At 50.4% G+C, this 18,838-nt stretch overlaps 1 long non-coding RNA gene across 2 annotated transcripts; it reads right to left on the minus strand.

Moving 5' to 3' along the window:
* Window positions 1-6,299: 6,299 nt before the first annotated feature.
* LOC113245309 (uncharacterized) lies at window positions 6,300-18,486 on the minus strand. 2 transcript variants are annotated; one of them, XR_007191402.2, is made up of 4 exons: window positions 18,402-18,486; window positions 10,988-11,120; window positions 10,690-10,839; window positions 6,300-9,740 (listed from the first exon to the last, which is right to left on the minus strand). It is a non-coding gene; the product is annotated as an uncharacterized LOC113245309 (long non-coding RNA). The 2 variants fall into 2 exon arrangements; XR_007191401.2 differs by having other exon boundaries at window positions 6,300-10,839.
* Window positions 18,487-18,838: the final 352 nt, after the last annotated feature.

Below are 18,838 nucleotides of genomic sequence, written 5' to 3' on the forward strand. Positions count from 1 at the left end.
AGCTCTCCCCCCGCCGCCGCGACCGTGGCTGCCTGTCATCCATGAAGGCCACCTGGGAAGCCTGGACATCCACACCCACGTGGCAGCAATAAGTTTCCCACAGGTGGTGCCAGCAGGGCGTTGCTGGAGGGTCAGGACTTGCCCGAGTGGTGACGAAGCCACAGACACCAGAGTATCGCTGGAGACCACGTGGGGAACGAGAACTCCCCCCATCCAACGGCAGCCTCCTCTCCCCCGTGAGGAGAACCGGAACTTCTACCCTCAGCTGGCAGTATCAAGGTGGCCCCTGCTTCCCTGCTGGAGCAGTGCCAGAGAAAGCCAAGTGAAACAGAAGGTTTGCATAAAAGCTAGAGTCTCAGAGCATAGTAAGAAAATGTCCAGGTTTCAATCTAAACTCACCTGTTTTACCAAGAACCAGGAAAGTCTCAAACCGAATGAGAAAAGATAATACCCACCAACACCAAGATGACACAGATGTTAGAATTTCATTATTTTATTTTATTAAAGATTTTATTTACTTGACAGAGAGAGAGAGAGCACAAGCAGGGGGAGCAGCAGGCAGAGGGAGAAGCAGGCTTCCCTCTGAGCAGGGAGCCTGATGTGGTGCTCAATCCCAGGACCCTGGATCATGACCTGAACTGAAGGCAGACACTCAACTGACTGAGCCACCCAGGTGCCCCTTTTTTATTTTATTTCATTCCATCTCATCTCATCTCATCTCATCTCATCTCATCTCATCTCATCTCATTTCAGGGGGGTGAGAGGCAGGAGATGGAGAGAGAATCTCAAGCACACTCCACACCCAGCACAGAGCCTGACAGATAGGGCTCGATCTCACAGCCCTGAGATCATAACTTGAGCTGAAATCAAGAGTCAGATGCTTAACCAACTTGAGCCGCCCAGACACCCCCTGACAGACATTTTAAAGCAGCCATGATAAAATACTTCACCAAACAATTACAAATACTCTTAAAACAAATGAAAAAATAAAAACCCTCAGGAAAGAAATAGAGAGTCTCAGGGAAAAAAAGGTATAAAAAATGGGGAAATTAGAATTGAAAAATACAATAAGTGAAATTTTTAAAAAGTAGATAACCTCAACAACAGAATTGAGGGGACATGAAATAACCAATGACTACAAGAGAGAACACTAGAATTATATAATCTGAACAGCAGAAAGATTTTTAAAACCTTCACATTCAGAAAGCTGTGTGAACCCAGAGCAGCATAAATTCAAAGAAATCCATGCCAAGACACATCATTATTAAACTTCTGAAAACCGAGGACCAAGAAAAAAATCTTGAAAGTGCACAGAGAAAAATGACACCATCATAAGAAAAATTATTTGAATGACAGTGGATTTCTCATCACAAACCATGGAGGCCAGAAGAAAGTGGCACACTATTTCTCAAGTGCTAAAAGAAAAGATCTGTATACCTAGTGAAAATATCCTTCAGGAATGAAGGGGAAATTAAGACATTCTCAAATGAAGGAAAACTAAGAATTTGTCACCAGCAAACCTACCCTAAAAAAAAAAAAAAAAAAAAAAGTCCAAAGGAAGTTCTCTAAACAAAGAGGAAATGATAAAAGAAGGAACCTTGAAACATCAGGAAATAAGAAAGGACATGGTAAGAAAAAATATGGGTAAATACAATAGGCTTTCCTTCCCTTGAGTTTTCTGAATTATATTTGACAGTTGAAACAAAACTCTAACGCTGTCATATATATGGTACTAAATGAACACTTTTTTTAGTGTTCATTTTTAAGACAACTACATTATAAGCAGGGAGAGTAAAGGGAAGTAAGATTTCTACACTTCACTCAAATAAATAAAGTCAACAGGCATAGACTACGAGAAGTTAAGTATAAATAAGGTAACACCTTCAGTTTTAAGATTTAAAAATACTACAGATAAATCAAAATTGAATTATTAAAAAAATGTCCAAGTGAACTATAGGAAAATAGAGAAATAAAAAAAAAACAGGAAACAAAAAATAAAATGCAGACTTGAGCCCTAACATATCAATAATTACATTAAACGTAAATGGTCTAAAAAAAATACCAATTTAAAGACACAGACTGTCAGTGTGGATTAAAAAACATGACCCAAATGTATCATGTCTACAAAAAGCTTGCTTCAAATATAATGATATATTTTAAAGTAAAAAAATAAAAAGATAGGAAAATAAAATAAGAAAAAATATGTCATGCAAACATTAATCAAAGGGAAGAAAACATAGCTATATTAATATCAGATAAAACAGACCTCAAAGTAAAATCACTAAGAAAGTCTCAGAGAGGGATACTATATAATTATAAAAGATCATTCCACCAAGAACACAGCAATCCTAAGTGTGTACCAAACGAGAGCTGCAAAATACGTGATGCAAAAATTAATCAAATTGAAAGAAGAAATGCACAAATCCACAATTATAAATGTAGACTTCAACAACACTCTCTCAACAACCAACAGAACAACTAGACAGAAAATCAGTAAGGATGCGGAAGAACTCAAGGATACTATGAACCAATGCAATCCAATCAACATGTACAGGCTGCTGTGCCCAACAGCAGAACATATATCTTTTCAAGTACCCACAGAACATAAACCATGAAGGCTATATCCTGGGCTGTGAAATAAGTCTCCATAAATGCAAAAGAATTCAAGTCATATGCGGTATGCTGTCTAGCCGCAGAGAATGAAATCAGAAATCAATAGCAGAAAATATGTGGACATCTCCAAACATTTGTAAACTATGTAACACACTTCAAAATAACCCACAGAATAAAGAAATCACAAGGAAAACTAGAAAATATTTTGAACTGAATGAAAATGAAAACACAACACAAAATGAAAAACACTATCAAGTGTTTTATATAGGTAAAGCATCACCTAAAGAGAAATTTATAGCATTAAAAGCCTATACTAGGAAATAAGGAGGCTTAGAAATTAATGACCTCCGCTTTGACCCTAAAGGAGAAACAGAAGAAGAAAAGCAAATGAAACCCAAAGAAAACAGAAGTGAGTAATTAAGAAAAGCTGAAATCAGTGAAATTGAAGACAGAAGAACAATAGAGAAAATCAATGAAACAAAGAACTGCCTCTTTGTAAGGATCAACAAAATTAATAAACATCTAGCGAGACTGGATGAAAAGAAAAGGAGAAGACACAAATTACCAATATCAGGAACAAAACAGAACAGATGTCACTGCAGACCCCGCAGACACCAAACAATTCTACACACGTAACTACAAGCACGAACGTCAGACACGAAGTTAGACAGCTTCGGAAGACGAATCCCTTCCTCAAGGACTCGCAATTGTCACAACTCACCCAATCTGAAATTGATCATTGGAACAGCCCCTTAACTATTAAAGAAATTGAACTCATAATTAAAAGCCTTCCAAAAAAGAAATATCCAAGCCCAGATAGTTTCGCTAGAGAATTCTACCAAACAATCAAAGAAAAATTAACATCAGCTCTACACAGTCTCCTCCTGGTACAGGAAACATTTCCCAATTCATTTTAGATAACTAGTATCACCATAATACTAAAACCAAAGACAGTACAAAACAAAGAAACAATAGACCAATATCCTTCATGGAAAAAATTGCAAAAATCCTTAACAAAGTCTTAGAAATTAGAAATCCTTAACCAATAGAATTTAGCAATACATAAAAATAATTATACACCATGACTAAGTGGGGTTTATTTCAGGAATACAAAGCCGGTTCAGTATTTGAAAAAGCAATCACTACAATCCATCATATTAATCAGCTAAAGAAGAAAAATCACATGATCATATCACCCAATACAGAGAAAGCATTTGACAAAATTCAACATTTGCTATAGGTTGAATTATGTCCCCCCAAAAGGATACACTGCAGTCCTAACCCCAAGGCACATCAGAACATGACCTTACTTGGAAACTGGGTCTTGACAGAGGTGATCAAGTTAAAATGAAGTCACTAGGGTTGGTCCTAATCCAATATGACTATGTCCTTATGAAATGAGGGAATTTGGACAGAGAGACAGAGGGAAGACGACATGAAGACAAAGAGGGGTCCACGTGGAGACATGACTGGAACGACGCCCCCACAAACAAAGAACACTGGAGACAGCGAGCAGGTGGCTGGAGCTAGGGAGAGGTGAGGAATGACTCCCCCACAGGCTTCAGAGGGACCTTGGACTTACTGACTCCTTGATTTTGGACTTACAGCCTCCAGACCATGCGAATAGATTTCTGTTGTTCTAAGCTACCCAATTTGTGGTATTTTTTTAAAAGATTTATTTATTTGAGGGGCGCCTGGGTGGCACAGCGGTTAAGCTCCTGCCTTCGGCTCAGGGCGTGATCCCGGCGTTATGGGATCGAGCCCCACATCAGGCTCCTCCGCTATGAGCCTGCTTCTTCCTCTCCCACTCCCCCTGCTTGTGCTCCCTCTCTCGCTGGCTGTCTCTATCTCTGTTAAATAAATAAATAAAATCTTAAAAAAAAAAGATTTATTTATTTGAGTGAGAGAGAGAGAGAGATAGAAAGCATAGGCAAGAGAGAGCGCAAGCAGGGGGAGCAGCAGAGGGAGAGGGAGAAGCAGGCTCCCTGCTGAGCAGAGAGCCCAATGTGGGACTTGATCCTGGGACCCTGGGATCATGACCTGAGCCGAAGGCAGATGCTTAACTGACTGAGCCACTCAGACACCCCTTGTGGTATTTTTTAAATAGTAGTCCTAAGAAACTAATAAAAGACCCATTCATGATTTTAAAAGAACTCTCCGAAAAACAAGAACGAAGACGAATTTTTGCAGCTTGATAAAGAACATCAACAAGAACTGCAGATGACTCTATATTTCATTGTGAGACGCACCCACCACCCTGAGAGAGCAGAGCCAGGAAGCCCACACTCACTGCTCTAACTCAACATAGGGCTGCACATGCGAGCCAGTAGTGAGGCAAGAAAAATAACAGAAGGCAGAGAGATCAGAAAGGAAAACATAAAACTGACCCTATTTACAAATGTTGTGGTTGCCAACATAGAAACACTGACACATTGGGGCACCTGGTGGCTCAGTCAATTGAGTGTCTGACTCTTGATTTCAGCTCAAGTCATGATCGCAGGGTCCTGAGATCATGCCCCATGTTGGGCTCGGCGCTCAGTGGGAGTCTGCTTCTCTCCTTCTCCCTCTGCCCCTCACGCCCCCCCCCAACAAATAATCAAATCTTAAAAGAAGAAAAAAAGAAAAGAAAAACTGACACACAGGTTTAACACAAGTCCTATCAAAATCCCAGCCACATTTTTGTAGGCACAGGACAAGGTTATTCTAAAAATTCACAGGCGTAGGCAAAGGAACTAGAACAACTAAAAGGACTCTGAGAAAGATAACTAAAGTGTGAGGAATCGGTCTTCCCAATTTCAATACTTTTCAAACAACCACAGCAACCGAGACTCGGGTTTTGCTGAAGGTACAGATCACAGATCAGTGCGACGAACTGAGGATCCAGAAACAAATCCCCACACACGCCCAACGGGTTCTTGAGGAAGCTGCGGAAGAAACACAGTCTTTTCCACAAACGGTGCTAGAGTGGTTGGACGTCTCCAGGCCAAAGAAAGAAAGAAAGAGGGGAAGGGAGGGAAGGAAGGAAAGAACTCACCCTAAGTTTCACAGCTTATACAAAAGTTAACTCAAAATGGATTCTGGGCTTAAAAAACGTAAAACAATATAGCTTTTGGAAAAAACAAAATCTTTGGGATCTAGGGGTGACCAAAAAATCCTTGGTCTTGACAACGAAAGCACCATTCATAATAGGAAAAACTGATAAACTGGACATTATTAAAATTAAAAATTTTGCCTGTAAAAAAAAAATCCCTGTTAAGAGGATGAAAAATGAGCTACAGAGTGGGAGAAAAATATCTGCAAACCACGTATCCGACAAAGAACTAGTATCCAGAATATATAAAGAGCTCTCAAAACTCAACAACAACAGGAAACAAACAATCCGATTAGAAAGTGGGCAAAAGAAACAAAGAGCGACTTTGCCGAAGAGGATACCCAGCACAGACGGCAAACAAGCACAGGAAGAGACCAGGTAAACGCCGGTAAACAGCACTGTCTACACAGCGCAAGGACAGCCGGAATCAGACATGGGACAACACCCGCGCTGCAGGGCGCGGCAGGGACACGAAATGCTGCAGCCACACTGGACACAGTTTGGCTGTTCCTTAAAAAGTAAACACGCCACAACCATCCACTCAGCAAGTACGGCTCCAGGCACGCGTGCCAGAGAAACACGCCAACTCTACGTGAATGTTTATAGTGACTTTATCTGTTAACAGCCCAAAACCGGAAACAATCTAGATGTCCTTCTGTGGGGCACGGCCACACACCGTGGTCCGCTCCTACCGTGGACTCCTACCGTGGACCGCACTCAGCGTTCGACAGGAACGATCGTGGCTCACGCAACAGCTGTGACGACTCGCCAAAACATCATGGGGGTGAGAAGAGCCAATCCCAAAAGGTCACACACTGTATTATGTCATTCATACAACATTCTCGAAGTCACGGTATTACACAACGGAGAACAGATTAGTTGTTGCCGGGGGTCAAGCTGGGGAAGGGGATGGGAGGGAAGGGGGTGTCTGCAGAAGGGCAGCACAGGCAGCCCCGCGCTGGCCTGAAGGCTTCGTCTTCACTGTATCGCCATCGTCCCAGTGAACATACTGTTTCGCACGATGTTACCACTGGAAGAAACTGGGCGAAGATCTGGATCTCCGTATTGTTTCTTACAGCTGCATGTGAATCTACAGTTATCTCAAAAAAAAAAAAAAAAAAGTTTACCCAAATGAAAAAAAAGCATTCTTACCTCGGCAGCTGTGGAAGAACGGCCAGTGGGCCAGACCCGAGCCGCCAGCTGGCGTCCGCAGACCTTTTGATGCCCCTTGGTTATGTTATCGCCAATATGTTCTCCCGGCTTTTAGCTTGAGTTTATCTTCCTTTATATTATCTTTCAAAAGATAAGCTCTTAATTGTGATTCGTGCATCTTTCCTTTTTCAATGAGCTCTTTATGCCTTAACAAATCTTATCCTACGCCGAGGCCATAGATATTCTTCTATATTATTTTCTAGAAGTTTTAGAGCTTTACCTTTCATATTAAGTCTCTAGTCAATCTAGCTTATTTTTGTGCTGGAGGTAAATAGGATATTATTTCTGATTTTTCTACTTGAATGTGCAATTGTCCCAGCTTAATAACCGACGTGTTCCCTATTTACCAGAGACCCACAACTCCTCAGGAGGAAAAAGTAGCTTCTGCATTTCTGTGAGCCTCTTTTATTTTATTGGTGAAACTGTCTATTCTAGGCCAATACCACGTCTTCTTGTAGGGCAAGACCTCCCATCTTCTTTTTCAGGAAGAAGTGTCTTTTTTTTTTTAAGATTTTATTTGAGAGAGAGAGAGCAAGAGAGCTCGAGCAGGGAGAGGAGCAGAGGGAGAGGGAGAAGCAGGCTCCCCGCTGAGCAGGGAGCCAGATGCGGGACTCGATCCCAAGACCCAGGGATCATGACCTGAGCCGAAGGCAGACGCTTAACCAACTGAGCCCCCCAGGCGCCCCCACATATTGGTTTCGAAAATGATACACTTCAAGATTTATGTATATTTGAGTTTTCAAACTTATTATATTATCTTACATTTTACCTGCTGGATCTACAGTTAGGATCTCTTTTTTTGTCCTTTTTTTCTTGATTAGTCATGTACAGGTTTTTTTTCTATCTCACCCATCTCTTTAAAGAGCAGAGTTGCGGCTCTATTGCTCTCCCACTGCAGCTCTGTTTCTTACGCTTCCCCTCACCCCCGGCTTTGTGGAGGCATAACTACAGTTCTATCTAGAAAATTTTAAAGTTTAGAAAAATTTTGTTTTTAAAATCTGTGTCTGTTCACTATTTGGCTTTGTTTTTACTTTTTATCTACCTCTTTAGTCCACTCTTCGCTTCTGAACTTTGAGCCCGTCTTTCTGCACGTGGAAGCACGCGGTGCTGGGCACGTCCCTGGCTGCCCTGCTCCCACCCGGACCCACAGCCCCAGACGGCAGGTATCCTCCTTCTTGCTCAGTTCTCCGGAGTCTTTAACTCCTGTCGTGATTTCTTCTTTGACCCTTGTGTTGTTGACTTAGGGACGTGATTTCCGAATGTATGGCAATTTGGGCTCATCTTGCGATTTCTTACTTCTCACGTCAAGGCATTTGGAGTGTCCTGGGAACCCGCGTCCTTCCCGCACAGGAGCCAGGCCAGCCCCACGACGCGGGTGCCCGCCGCCCGACTCCGGCATGGCAGAGCCTACTCTCCACCCCAAACAACTCCAAACCTGGACACGATGTAGGAAGTAACCGTCTCTGGCACAGAGACGCCAGTGGGCAGAGCGGGCAACATGTCTGAGGAAAGAAAAGTGTATGGGGCGCCTGGGTGGCTGTCATTAAGCGTCTGCGTTCAGCTCAGGGCGTGATCCCGGCGTTCTGGGATCGAGCCCCACATCAGGCTCCTCCGCTAGGAGCCTGCTTCTTCCTCTCCCGTTCCCCCTGCCTGTGTTCTCTCTCTCGCTGGCTGTGTCTCCCTCTGTCAAATAAATAAATAAAATCTTAAAAAAAAAAAAAGAAGTGTGCTAGGTGAGTGCCACATTCAGGCTGGCCTGTTGCCTGGGGGCACTTTTCCAAACCACAGAAAAGGGAAGCGGAGTGGGCAGAAGAGACACAGATAAGAGTTTGGGCGCCAGAAATCTGTGGGACGGGGTACCAGACAGGAAGGAACCACAGAAGGGTCCCAGAAGTCCAGGGGCTCACCTCAGGTCCTTGGCCAAACCCCGAGCAGCCCCTGTCCGGGGCACGTCCTGACAGGTCCTGCAGGGGAGGGCTGCTGTCGTGCTGGGGACACAATGCAGTTCCAACCCAGCCAGAGTGGGGAGACCTTGGTAAGCACCCTGAGATCCTCCCTGAGAGCCTGGAAGCCCAAGCCAGGCCAGTTTGGACGAGTGGGCAAGCCGTGCCCAGGCACAGGCCAAGACCACGTGGCAAGGCCGTGGGAATGTCTTCAGGAGCTCAGAGGGCAGCTTCGGAGCAGGCAGAGCGCTGGGTTTTGCAAGACAGGCCCTCGTGCAGCAAAGTAGTTAAGGGTGTTTGAACTAAGGTAGTTACGGCGACGGCACCTGAGCTAACAGGGGACTGAGCGGGTTGACGGTGTCGAGGAGGGACGAAAGGGTGGGGGTGGCGGACTCAGGGCCCAAGGTGTCTCCCCGCGGGCCTGGGGGCTCCAGAGCCTGCTTTGCTAAGTGAGGTCCCACTGGGCCGGGCAAGTTCTCAGTCCGTGCCCTGGACCCGCTCGACCACGTCTCTCCAGACGGCACTCAGAAGCTGCCCACGAGCTCTTCTGCTGCTGCTCGGGTCTGAGGAGGGAGAGAGGCGCGGGCGCGGGGGGCACCTCGAGATGCAGACAGTCCACGGTGCCAGCGACGGGGGCTGGGACACAGCAAGGGGGACGGGAAGCTGGCCCAGGGGAAGGCAGGATGGCGAGAGGGACAGTGGGCTACAAAATAAGGGCAGTTCATCCACACGGACACTGAATGTGAGCGGCCACGGGACAGCGACAGTGAGCCCGGAGCGGAGGTCGTCAGGGAAAGAGGTGGGACACGGGGAACGCAGATGCTTCGACCAGGCAGGCCACTGAGGACAACCTGACGGCCACCGCCCCAAAGCGCCGGAGTCTAAGAGCAAGGGAGAGAAACAGTTTGGAAGTAGCCGGGGTCCAAGGCTGATAGCCGTGCTGTGGGGCTTCCCAGCGGCCCCCAGTGCCCACCTGCAGCCCCCGATGGCCTGCCCACACGCCCTCTCCCGCCTCGCCCACAGGCCCAACACCACGGGCCTGTTGGTAAGCTCCGCTCGCCAGTGTCCGCGCACTGAAGACCGTGCCTCGCAGCTGTCTCCACAACACAGACGCACCACTGCGGGCCAGGCTTCTGCGAGGGCCTTTCACGAGGACGGAGGCCCTTCCCTCCGCCTCCGCCTCCTTCCTGCCTGGACCCTGACAGCATCCTGGAGCTCCCACACCAGCCTGGGACTCTGCACCTCCCAAAGTCCTCCGCCAACACAGGCCGCTAACAGCCCAAGCGGGGGGTCCTTGGCTGCCAGGTCACCTCTACCCGCTGTGAACAGGCCCGCCTCACCTGAGGGGAGCTGCTGGGGCTCAGCGGGGTGCCTCCCCGGCTCTATCCGCAGAGGCAGCACTCCCACCCCGTGCACACCCCGCTTCCCACACCCCTGTGCTGGCACTACTGGTCTTCCTGCCAGGAAAGACCAGATTTGACTCACGCCAGCAGCCAGAGTAAGGCCGTGCAAACAATAGACACTCAGCGCTTGCTACATTAAACAGGTAAAAGCCTTGGTTTCAACAGCCCACATTGAAAAAGCCCCGAGCACCCTGCCTGACGACACTTCTTATCCTTGACGAGAAGACGGGCTTCCCTTTGTGGAAAAATCCCAAGTTTTCTGTACCCGACCTGGCTCCTGACTGTGAAAGATGATCCAAGTTCCTCTCTCGACCCGAGCCCCTGCCTCCTCCACGTGGGACCTGACTGCAGAGAGACGAGAGAACGGAAGACCGTCCACCGAGCTCAGAAGAGCGAGCCCACAGCACAGAGAGGCCACGAGACCTACCGGCAGCTCCCGGGGCCTCTCGTCAGCAGTCCTCTTGGGAGAACCTGCGTTCAAATTCACATCAGCTTCCGTCCGTGGAAGGGCTTCCCGCTCGGCTCCCGGCCGGCCAGTGCCACTTCCTGCAGGGAGCCCAGATCTACAAAAGCAAAGCTGGGAAGGAAGGAGGGAGGCCAGCTCTGAGCACGTCTGGGAAGAACAGAGCCGCAGGGGGAACCAGGCTGAGCGGCAGGCACAGGCTCGCCCCTTGGGCAGCGGTGGCCGAAGGGCTGTCCCAGGAACTCAAGTGAGCTGCACCGACCTCCAGACTCTGGCCGCCCTGGGCGTCTGGGCATCAGGAGACAGGTCCTGACTCTGTCACGTATCCCACGTAGCGATGGCTCCGGCCTTCCTTCATATCACTCTCCCCAAACGTTCAAAGCACTTGTACTGCTCTGAAAATGAGAAAGGAAAATGTGAATGGGTCGTTTTCGGGGCAACCAAGGCTGAGGGAGGTCCTGGCAGAAAACAGAGCAAGGACTTCCCCAAAAATAAACCCAGGTCTCTGGACTTCTGAACCAAGGTTGTGCAGACCAGACAGCTGACCAGACAGCATTGGCTGCCAAATCGGAGCGGTAAATACGGAAAGGGGGCTTCCCAAGGTCCCCGCCAAGGTGCAGTGGGTGCGGCCGTGGACTGGTGAGCTGGCCCGGCCATCAGCGCATCAGCAAAATGCACAAAGAGGGAAGGAGGTGCTTCCCGGGGAAGGAAAGGAAGAGCGGCCACTGCCCTCCACAGCCGCTCTGGAGCTGAGGGACACGAGGGGGCGGAAGTCCTTCGGAAGGCACCGAACTGCCTCCCACAGCAGCAGGGTTTAGAAGAGAAAAAGACAAACGCTACGACCAGTCCCCACGGTTTCAGATCCTCAGCCAGCTCCTCAGTGATCAGCTAACACGCGCTTCATAGAACTTACGTGTGCAAGGTGTGGCCAACACAGACCCAAGAAAGAACCAAGCCAGCCTCCGCCGGGAGCTCAGCCGCGCGGTGGGGCTGCAGACAGAACACGCAGCCACCGCAGGACAGAAGGCCGGGAGGAAGCAGTGTGGGGTCTGACCCAGACTGGGAGGGAGAAGGGGTGGTCAGGACAGGCTTCCAGGAGGAGGTGGCTTGTAATGTAGGAGGAATGCAGGCTACGTCCCTTTCATTTCTCATCTCTCGGTGGGTAGGAGGCTGGCTTTAACCCGAGTTCACCACGGCCTCCCTCGCCTGCCTCCCCGCACACGCCTGCCTTCCGTGGAGTGTCACGGCACAGCTGGGCCCAAACTCCACACAGGCCTGGCACCCGGGAGCGGGCGGCTCGGCGGGGACACACATAGGCGGTCTCCTGTCCTCTGGCGGGAAGGGGTGCAGGGAGGGGAGGGAAGGAAGCAGGATGCCGCCTCTGGCCAGGCTGCCCTACCCACATCCCTACTGCGTCCCGCGCCCTGCGCCCCTCTCAGAGGGCCTGGCTTCCGTTGCCCAGGGCGCTGGCCACCTGCCCGCTGGACTCTCCCCGGCTGCCCGCAGGCCGCCTGCGTCCCCAGCACCCGGTCCCACGGCTTCCCACTCTGCACACACCGCCCTCCCTGCTTTGACATAATGTCTACACCACCCTTGATGCCCTTTGAGGCTACACCCTATTTTTCCTCTTCTGTGCCAAACTTGTAGAAAGGGCTGTCTCCGCCTAGTAGCCCGTTTCCTCTCGGCCCACTCCCTCCTGAGTCCAGCTTCTGTTCCTGCCTGAAGGTTGAAGGTCAGATGTGCCTACGGTGGACCTCCTCTCAGCTCCCACCTGTGCCCCTCCACTTCCTCCTCCCTCGGCTTCTGACCAGCACATTACAGTTGTAGATTTCCCAACCATGATGAAAACCAATTTTCCCTAGAAAATTCCATTTTGGAAAAATGTATATTTACACCATCTTCTTTTACAAGCAGCTTTTACCAATCTAAAATCACTCTGCTGGCTTGAGAAAATAGAAATGCATGATGTATAACTCATTTTTCTCAGTCTTCATGTTTATATCACATTTAAATTTAAATTTTCTAATTTGCTTTACTTTTAAATATTTAATGTTTATTACACATGGATTTACAAGATGCCGAGCAACAAGCAATTTGTGAGAGCAAGTGGTACGTGCCTAGCGTTTACAATTTATAAGACACGTTCACACACCCCATTCCATCTGAGCTTTGAAATCACCCTGCGTGGTACACGTCAGCATCGTCCTTTCTCAGAACCATAAGGATCAGAAAGGTTAAGTAACTTCCCTCAGATTCCACTGCAAATTTAGAGCAGGACTTGAAAGCAGAGCTTCTGACTTCAAATCCTACATTCTTTTCATTGTATCACGCAAAACTACAGCTCTCTTCTCTTCAGGTTTCACCACTGTTAAATAAAATAGGAAACTAATATTTTTATTTCTTCTATAGCAAGTGTCAGGAAACCACAGGCTTGGGCCAAATCCAACCCACCCCCTTTTCATAATAAAGTTTTATTGAAACGGAGTCACATGCATGGGCTTCCTTACTGTCTATGGTAAGTGGTAGAGCGTCAGATGGGAGTATTTGCAGGAGACCTACGGCCTGCAAAGCACAAAATATTCGCTATCTGACCCTTCACGGAAAAAGGTGGGCAGACCTTGTTCTGTAGCCACGGTTCTCACTTCTGACTGAAATGCGATTCAGCCAAAGAGTTGCTTTTTCTTTCCTTTTTAAACTCCCAGGGCAAGGCCTGGCCCGTCCCAGATGGACAGACCCAGAGTCTCTGGGGCTGGGCTTAAAGCACCGATATTTTTCAAAAGCTCTCCAGATGGTTTTAATACACAGCCAAGGTCAAATGCTACTGTTCCGCGGTGTCATATAGATTCAGGAAACACTGGTTTCCAGGAAATGAGCTTGAGGGAGGGAGGAGAGAAGAACCACCACCAGCACTACTGCACCCCCAAAGGAAACCCCACCAACATCTTTCCATCTGTGGGACTCCAACCGGTGTCATCAGTGAGGTCGGCCTATCAGCAGATGCTGTCAACGTGGAGAGCAACACTAGGAACTCCCAAAATCGGACGGCGTGCCCCAACTGGGACTTTGTTTCTGCCCCGCGGTTTATTTAAAAACTGTTGGGCAGCTCAGCCATTGGGTATCTGCATTCAGCAGATACACAGCTGAAGGGTCTCAAGACTCAGGTCTTATTAGACAGTAATAAATGACCTTTTCCCAACAACAGCTGGGCCCTCAAGGTCCTAGAAACCTTATTTCCAAAATTCCTTAGACACTTATGCTCTCCCCAATCCGCTCCCGACTTGAAAGTGCATAATGGGCCACTCTCATGACCCCGGTGCAGCGCCCTCTGCCCACCGGTCCCGTCCCCGTGCTTTAATAAAACCACTGTTTCGCACCAAAGACGTCTCGAGAACGCTTCCTTGGCCGTGGGCTCCGAACGCTAACGTCTTTCCTGTGTCACAAGGAAGGGTTTCAGGACCACAGGGTGTTTGGGAGCTAACGTGCAGCTGAGGGAAGCAGGGGTGCAGCGGGGGGGAGGCTGAAGGGGGCCCAGGAGGAGGGAAGGGCGCCTGCGAAGGCTGCTTCGGGAAGCTGCGTGTTGCCTGTGGGCAGTGGCGAGACAGGAGGCAGGAAAGGCCGGCGGGGCCGGGCCTGGAAGTCACGGAGTCTGGCCCATTGCACTCACCATGTGTTCTGGCTGCGCGCGAGGGTTTTCACCGGGGAGCTGACATCAGCCCCACTGCGCCTGGGAAAGACCACCCCGGAGAAGTGGAGGGTGACAGGGAAGGAAGGAGGGGAGAACACAGAATACAGGAGAAGCACGGAGCTGGGAGCAGGTGCCCCGTGACGGGGGTCTGCACTGCAGCAGCGGCCGGGATGTCTCGCCATGGGAAAGCAGCACGCCGCCGATGGGGCAAGAGCAGCAGCCGACGGACCCCCGTTTCAGGCCCCAACGGACCCTGAGCAGATTCCTGGGACGCAGGTTGTACTGACCGAGGGTCCCAGCACCCACCGATCCCCAGGCTGATGCACCAGGAGATTCTGCTCCACATTCTTCCCAAGGGCTGCTGCAGCACCCACACACACACACTCGGCACCCCAGTCCCCAAGCCCAGACTCCAACAGAAGAAGCAGAGCCCTGCACGAGCCTCTACGCCCCTTCCTCCGCCAGACCAGGTTCCAAGCCAGGAAGCCCTCCACTGCCCGTTCTCAGTCGCTCACAGTTACAGCACATTTAGGGAAATGCTGGGGTGACTCCCGAGCTCCAGCACGGGGAGGCCGGAACCGGGGAGAGGCAAGGCTGAGGGGTGGACGGGTTGTTTATCAACAAAGGAGGCACCCACATGCTGTGGTTTCTTGCAGAGGGTCTCCCGCAAAGCCAGTGAGAGGATGCCAGGACAAGTCACCGTCACAGAACTACTGAAGGGGTCCCATGGCAGGCAGAATAACAGCCCCCAAGGTGGTCAACGTCCTAATTCTCGGATATAGTAAGGTTTCCAGCGAACAATTCCAATACAGGGAGAACGGTGTTCACACCACCAAGCAATTCTCCAGACACCCAGCTTGGTGTCCTGCTATTCAGCTCCATTCTGGCACTATCTCCCCGGAGACAGCATCAGATCCCGCAGATGACGGGTCAGTCCCACAGGACCGCCCCCCCAATTTCAGTCACCTGTGCTTCCGGCTGAGCAGGTATAGACCAGAGGGTCCCCCCACCCCGTCCTTGGGCTCCGCTAATATCTGAGAGCTGCTGCAGCATGCCGGTTTGTTATGAAAGAACAGAACTCAGGAACAGCCAGCTGGAAGAGATGCAGAGGGTAAACACATGGGAAAAGGAGCACCGAGCTTCCAAGCCCTCCAGGCGCACCACTCTCCCCAAATCTCCACGTGCTCACCAACAGGAGGCTCTCAGAACCCTGTCTTTTGGGGTTTTTATGGAGGGTTCATCACACAGGAATGAGTGATTAAGTCATTGGCCATTGGTGATGAATTCTACCTCCAGCCCCTCTCCCCTCCTTGGAGGTGTGTGGGGGCCTCCAATCCCAGGGTTGGGTCCCTGGCAATCAGCCCCCAACCTTAGGTTACCTAGCAGCCTTCCTTGCCCTCTCATTAGCATAACAAAAGACACTTTCAGGGTCTTATCACAGGAAATTCCATGGGTTTTAGGAGCTCTGTGCCAGGAAGGGGACTAAGGAAGGGGACTAAGACCAAATATATGTTTCTTGTTATAAACCACAGTATCACACCATGGGTATGTTTGGTCACATGACAAGCAGACATCGAGTTCCTTATCAGCTGATCTTAAAATAGAGAGATGGTCCCAGGGGCCTAACATAGTCCCAGGGGCCCTGGAGAGTGGAGAGGTGTAGTTACAGAAGCGAGATCACAGCAAAGCCAGCTGAGAAGTGCGGTTGCTGGCCCCTCCGGAAGCTTCAAGGCAAGGAAACGGGTCTCCCCTGGAACCTCCCGACACCTCAATTTTCACCCAGCGAGACCCGTGTCAGACTTCAGAACTACAGACATGCCACTTGTGTTGTTGAAACCACTAAAAAAGAGGTAACTGGTTACAGAAGCAAGTGGAAAACCAACACAGGCACCGTGGGCAGCTCTGAAACCACAACTCTGCTGTGCACAGCAGCCAGCCGGCCCACTGACCCACAGACCCACAGACCCGAGCCTCTGGGCTCAGATGCAGCTCTGAGCCCAGCCCAGAGACCAAACACCAATGGCAAACGTCCCACGGGTGTGAGATACAGCGCTCGAAGCACCTGCCACATTGTAGAGCAGCCGATGTGTTTCTCTGTGGATTTCACAGGCGCGTTCCTATGACCTTGTGGAGGGTTATTTCCCATTTGACAGATGGAAAAGGCAAACCCCAAGGACATTATATGATTTGCTTATGACTATAAAAGAGATTGAGGTAACAGGTCAGTAACTAAAGACTTGGTTCTTTTCCTACAGAGAAAAAGGCTGTCAGAGTCATTTTAAAGGGATTTTTTTTAATTTTAGGAGAAACATAAATTAAAACATTAAATTTTGAAAGAAAATGGTAATTCCTCTAAATCATTCCCAGCTGTGGGAGGAAGGGAGCGCTTAGCAGCAACCACTTGGAAACAGACCTACAAGTCGTTAAGGCGATGATCAAAAGACACGGGTATGGATGAATAGAGAGGTTCACGGGCGGAATCGGGGCTGCGGTGTGAGGACCAATTTCCTAGCAATCCCTGGAAAAGTCTGTGCGCTGGAACAGGGCTGGTACTCACAGCTCCCAAGCAAAGACCCACCCTAAATCTTTCAAAGATGCCTTTGAGGTTCTCCTGAGGCTTCGCCTCTAAGGGTCTCCCGAGACCTCACTGAGCTGTGAATTCTCAGTCTCATTTAGTCCTCGTGGAAACTGTAAGAGCTAGGCAATACTTCTCATAGTGCAGGTGAAGCCTTGGAGCTCAGAGATGATGACCTGGCAACGTGTCCAAGATCTCGCCATCTCTGCTCAGATGCGGAGAAGCCTGTGTTTGAATCTAGACCATAGAACCTCAAAGTCAGGAGCTTCCGTTCTATTGCTTGGTCTGCAGTAGTACCCTATTGGTGTTTCCAAAAAGACAAAGAACATACAAAGAACTCATGTAACCCAATAACAAGAAGACAATAAACCACTTCAAAAGTGGCGCAGCTAAGAGCCCGACTCTTGGTTGGCTTTGGCTCAGGTCATGACCTCCGGGTCGTGGGAGCCCAGGATGGGGATCCCAGCTCAGTGCCCAGTTGGCTTGAGACTGTGTCCCTCTGGGGCACCTGCCTTAGGCTCAGGTCATGATCCCAGGGTCCTGAGATGGAGTTGGGCTCCCTGACCAGCAGGGAGTCTGCTTCTCCCTCTCCCTCTGTCCCCCCACTCTGTGCTGTCACTCTCTCTCTCAAATGAATAAAATCTTAAACAACAACAACAAAAACAACATGGTATTAAGGAAAAGAAGCCAGACACGAAAGGCCACAGACTCTATGGTTCCACTTCTAGGAAAAGTCCAGAACAGACAAAGTTGTAGAGACAGAAATTAGATTAGTGGCTGGGGGGGCGTTAATGAGCACAAGGGTTCCTTTTGGGGTGGTGGAAATGTTCCAAAATTAGGTTGTGATGGCTGAACCCTAAGTATACTAAATACCTTTGAATTGTACACTTAAAACAGGTAATGATGGTGCCTAAATTGGATCTCAGTAAAGCTTTTGTAAGACAAAGTCCAGATACATTTCCAAGAACGGCTGTAAGCGAGCCCTTCCTTTGCCACCCATGTCCCAGAGCCCGGCTCACAGATGAAGCCGACGGGGGCCCGGACCCACCAGTCCCACGGCTAGTGTGCGAGGGTTTAGGACGCAGGGCCGGAGCTTCCGCAGCGCGCTGAGATTTCTTTAAGCTAAAAAAACCTGTAATGGCTTCGCAACGGGAGGGGGATTCCGGAGGCCTCTTCCAAGGTAAAGTGCCCCCAGTTGGGCAGAGATTAAGTCTCTGCTGTCCGCTCCCACCCACCAACCCCACCAGAAAACTTTCGCAGACGCAGCGGACGCGAGCAAGCGACCGCCCCGGGGATAACCGCGCGCCCTGCGCCCCCGGAGTGGAAACGGAGTGCGGCTTCCACAGCTGCCTCCCAGCGCCCGGGTCCCACCGCCCCTCGCCCCGCAGCCTGGGGCCGCGGACCGCCGCGCCGTACCTGCCCCGGCCAGGCGCGCCCATCTGCCGCCGCCACGCCGAGCCTCCGCGCCCCGGGCTGCGCGCTCCGCCTCCTCGCGGCCGGCGGGCGGGGCGGGGCCGACGGGGGGGCCGGCACGGGCGGCGGGGAGCGCCCCTTCCAGCAGCCCCCACCCCCGGTCAGACCCTCCGCTGCGCGCTGGGCTGGTGGCGAAGCGCGGGGGCCGCCCGGCGAGGGTGCGGGCGGCTGCGCGCCCGCCGGGGCCCTGGGCCGGCACGTGCGGCGGCGGCTCGTCTCCGCCCCCAACCCCCCCCCCGCCCCCGCCCCGCGCGCCCCGGGCGGAGGCGCCGACCCCGGCGGATCTGGGCGGGAGGCGCCAGCCGCCGAGGGAGGGGCGCGCCGAGGGTGGGCGGCCCGCCGTCGGTCCCCGGTCCGTCGCGGCGCCGTCCCGCGTCTCC

This window comes from Ursus arctos, unplaced genomic scaffold (genome assembly GCF_023065955.2).
Source record: "Ursus arctos isolate Adak ecotype North America unplaced genomic scaffold, UrsArc2.0 scaffold_2, whole genome shotgun sequence".
NCBI classification, from domain to species: Eukaryota; Metazoa; Chordata; class Mammalia; order Carnivora; family Ursidae; genus Ursus; species Ursus arctos.